Here is a 4,870-nt window from a genome sequence, read left to right on the forward strand (position 1 = left end):
ACACTTGTCAACAAGGGAAATTTCCACTCTGGGTGGATTTAACACGAGTGAAGTGATACATTTAGAAATCTTGAATGGTTGATAGATCTGCCGTATTTTAGATGTAATATCCCTTATACCCCACTGTCGGCAGCTCTTAATTTAGGCCATGGCCGCTTCCTTCCCACTCCTATCCCATTGTTAGATCCCTGCGCGGTTATACAAAATATTATCCACATCCGCATTAGTGAATTAAAGAATGAAGTGGGTAGAGAGTGCAAGGTAGCTAAGGAAGAATGGCTGAAGGAAAAGTGCAAGGAAATCGAAGGTTGTACGGTTCTAGGAAAGGTAGATGCTGCATACAGGATAATCAAGGAAACCTTTGGACAGAGGAAATCTAAGTGTATGAATATTAAGAGCTCAGATAGAAAGCCACTTCTAGGGAAAGAAGATAAAGCAGAAAGATGGCAGGAGTATATCCAACAGTTGTATCAAGGTAAAGAAGTAGATAATTTGGTTTTGGAACAAGAAGAGGCTGTTGATGCTGATGAAATGGGAGACCCAATTTTGTGGTCAGAGTTTGACAGAGCTGTGATCGACCTAAATAGCAACAAGGGACCTGGAATTGATGACATTCCCTCTGAATTACTGACTGCCTTAGGAGAAACCAGCATGACAATGTTATTCCATTTAGTGTGTAAGATGTATGAGACAGGAGAAGTCCCATCCGATTTTCGTCAGAATGTTGTTATACCTATTCCCAAGAAAGCCAGTGCTGACAGGTGTGAAAACTACTGCACCATTAGTTTAGTATCTCATGCCTGCAAAATTTTAACACGTATTGTTTACAGAAGAATGGAAAAACAAGTTGAAGCTGAGTTGGGAGAAGATCAGTTTGGCTTCAGAAGAAATGTAGGAACACGTGAAGCAATCCTGACTTTACGTCTGATCTTAGAGGATCGAATCAAGAAGGACAAGCCCACGCACATGGCATTCGTAGATCTATAAAAGGCATTCGATAATGTTGATTGGACCAAGCGATCTGAGATTCTGAAGGTGATTGGTATCAGATACCGAGAACGAAGAAGTATCTACGATCTGTATAAAAATCAGTTTGCAGTAATAATAATCAAGGGCTTTGAAAAATAAACAGCAATCCAGAAAGGAGTGAGGCAAGTCTGCAGCACATGATAGGGTGGCATGGAAGGCTGCATCAAACCAGTCCATGGACTGATGACTCAAACAACATACCGTATTAAACGTTTGAATACAGGCATGTAAGTTCAAATAAATTCATTAAGGATTCATGAAATGAATACCAATTCCCGTGGAAGAACGGGGACAAATGTTACAGTTGTCAGAGTTGATGACAATTAGCAGCCGTAGGAAAAAATTGGGCCTGTCCGGGATTTGAACCCGGGGCCTCTCGCACCCGAAGCGAGAATCATACCCCTAGACCAACAGGCCACTGCGAAAACGTGTCTATGCAACTATAATATAACAGTTAACCGCTAGGTTGAGCATGTTTACATAGAACAGGCAGTAAAGGAAATCAAAGCGGAATTTGGAAAGGGAATGACAGTCCAAGGAGAGGAAATCAAAACCTTGAGATTTGCCAATGATATTGTTATTTTATCTGAGACTGCAGAAGATATCGAGGAGCTGCTGAATGGTATGGATGAAGTCTTGGGTAAGGAGTACAAGATGAAAATAAATAAGTCCAAAACAAAAGTAATGGAGTGCAGTCGAACGAAGGCAGGTGATGCAGGAAATATTAGATTGGGAAATGAAGTCTTAAAGGAAGTAGATGAATATTGTTACTTGGGTAGTAAAATAACTAACAATGGCAGAAGTAAGGAGGACATAAAATGCAGACTAGCACAAGCAAGGAAGAGCTTTCTTAAGAAAAGAAATTTGCTCACTTCAAACATTGATATCGGAATTAGAAAGATGTTTTTGAAGACTTTTGTGTGGAGCGTGGCTTTGTATGGAAGTGAAACATGGACGATCACTAGCTCCGAAAGAAAGAGAATAGAAGTTTTTGAGATGTGCTGTTACAGAAGAATGCTGAAGGTGAGGTGGATAGATCGAATCACGAATGAAGAGATACTGAATCAAATTGGTGAGAGGAGATCGATTTGGCTAAATTGGACAAGAAGAGATATAATGATAGGACACATCTTAAGACACCCAGGACTTGTTCAGTTGGTTTTTGAAGGAAGTGTAGGTGGTAAGAACGGTAGGGGTAGACCAAGGTATGAATATGACAAGCAGATTAGAGCAGATGTAGGATGCAATAGTTACGTAGAAATGAAAAGATTAGCACAGGATAGGGTGGCATGGAGGGCTGCATCAAACCAGTCTATGGACTGATGACTCAAACAACAAGAACACAGCAATTAGTTCACAATATTTGCTGCACTGATATGCATTCTGCTATCTGTTACAGCTCTTGGAAAATTATTTAGAATTTTACCTGTATTCATCTTCCAGAAGGGACGTAGAAGTTCGATGGGGGAGTTTAGGTGACTCGGAAAAGTATCATTTGAATTATATTAGATGTGAAAGTTTTTGCTTGTTTTTTACAATTTGCTTTACATTGCACTAGCACAGATAGGTCTTATGGTGACGATGGGATAGGAAAGGCTAGGAGTTGGAAGGAAGTGGTCGTGGCTTTAATTAAGGTACAGCCCCAGCATTTTCGTGGTGTGAAAATGGGAAACCACGGAAAACCATCTTCAGGGCTGCTGACAGTGGGATTCGAACCCACTATCTCCCGGATGCAAGCTGATAGCTACGTGACTCAAACCGCTCAGCCACTTGTTCGATAGGCTTGAAAGTTGCAGCACTTCAAAGTCCCCTCGCTCAACAGGAACAACGGAACTAAAACAAAAGAATGAAACTCAATATTTTGAAGATAATCGATAGCAAATTGCATACTTCCGTTACCTTGTGATTAAACTTCAATCTTCCATTGCTGTGTTTGTGAACTTCCGGTTCCTATCAAATGTTTTTGAGTAAGTTACTGTAACACAGGTAAATCGTCTAAAAACTAAAAGCAACACGGGTGGAGAAAAAAGGGAAAATGGAGTTAGTGTACACAAATTAGAGAAACTCTTCCGCTTTATCATGAGCAGTCCAGGCTTAAACGCTCATACTGAAAGAGTATCTTCATTAATGCATCACAAATGGATGGATGCAAGAAATAACAGTTTTGTTGAACTTATAAAAGCAGGGTGGCAGGTTGTCGTAAATTTCAGTTATAGTTTTAAAGAGTCTCTTAATCCCTTGAAATCCAAACCAGATATTGTTAATGCAGCCAAGTCCATTTCGAAATATTAAGCCGATATTTTGTAATAAACTGTACCCTTGTAAGATGATTCTATCAAGGGATATGGGTGCAATACATATTCGGTTGAAGTGCCTATCTAGTTTTCTAAGGCCGCGTCACCGGGCGAGTTGGCCGTGCGCGTAGAGGCGCGCGGCTGTGAGCTTGCATCCGGGAGATAGTCGGTTCGAATCCCACTATCGGCAGCCCTGAAAATGGTTTTCCGTGGTTTCCCATTTTCACACCAGGCAAATGCTGGGGCTCTACCTTAGTTAAGGCCACGGCCGCTTCCTTCCAACTCCTAGGCCTTTCCTATCCCATCGTCGCCATAAGACCTATCTGTGTCGGTGCGACGTAAAGCCCATAGCAAAAAAGAAAAAATAAGGCCGCGTCAAAACAGAATAGTTTTCTGGTTTTCAAATCTACCGGTACCTTCTTTTCAATGTTATAATCAGACAGTGTCCATCTCCAATATACTTATGAGCCGTGATCAAGTGAAAGGCAGTGCCGTCTTAGGAGGAAAAGTCACGCTGTGAATTCCGACAAGAATCCCGCGTTACAAAGACTGTCAGATGGAGAAGTAGCATCGGATAGCGTAAGAAAAGAAAGATCGTGGTTGCTACTTCAATCATTTGATCATTGCACCCTTGAGTTCATCATCGTTGTTGAAGCGTTTACCTCCCACAAAAGTCAAAAATTGAATGCCCGCCGTTGAAAATGGGATTTTGAAATGAAAATCACGTTCCCGTGATTCGGATTACAAGTAAAACTGGAGGTCTCGTGGCTATGATCACGATATCAAGACTCACGTACAACTGGAGGTCTTGTAGCTATGATCACGATATGAACAGTCACGTAGAACTGGAGGTCTTGTAGCTATGGTCACGATATGAACAGTCACGTAGAACTGGAGGTCTTGTAGCTATGATCACGATGTCAAGAGTCACGTAGAACTGGGGGTCTTGTAGCTATGTTCACGATATCAAGAGTCACGTAGAACTGGAGGTCTTGTAGCTATGATCACGATATCAAGAGTCACGTAGAACTGGAGGTCTTGTAGCTATGATCACGATATCAAGAGTCACGTAGAACTGGAGGTCTTGTAGCTATGATCACGATATCAAGAGTCACGTAGAACTGGAGGTCTTGTTGTTATGATCACGATATCAAGAGTCACGTAGAACTGGACGTTTTGTAGCTATGATCACGATATCAAGAGTCACGTAGATCTGGAGGTCTTGTAGCTATGATCACGATATCAAGAGTCACGTAGAACTGGAGGTCTTGTAGCTATGATCACGATATCAAGAGTCACGTAGAACTGGAGGTCTTGTAGCTATGATCACGATATCAAGAGTCACATAGAACTGGAGGTATTGTAGCTATGATCACGATATCAAGAGTCACGTAGAACTGGAGGTCTTGTAGCTATGATCACGATATCAAGAGTCACGTAGAACTGGAGGTCTTGTAGCTATGATCACGATATCAAGAGTCACGTAGAACTGGAGGTCTTGTAGCTATGATCACGATATCAAGAGTCACGTAGAACTGGAGGTCTTG

General features: G+C 41.6%; 1 non-coding gene across 1 annotated transcript; it reads right to left on the reverse strand.

Moving 5' to 3' along the window:
* Positions 1–1,374: 1,374 nt before the first annotated feature.
* Positions 1,375–1,446, reverse strand: TRNAP-CGG (transfer RNA proline (anticodon CGG)). Its single transcript has one exon. It is a non-coding gene; the product is annotated as a tRNA-Pro (tRNA).
* Between the last annotated feature and the right edge of the window lie 3,424 nt (positions 1,447–4,870).

This window comes from Anabrus simplex, chromosome 2, assembly GCF_040414725.1.
Source record: "Anabrus simplex isolate iqAnaSimp1 chromosome 2, ASM4041472v1, whole genome shotgun sequence".
NCBI lineage: Eukaryota > Metazoa > Arthropoda > Insecta > Orthoptera > Tettigoniidae > Anabrus > Anabrus simplex.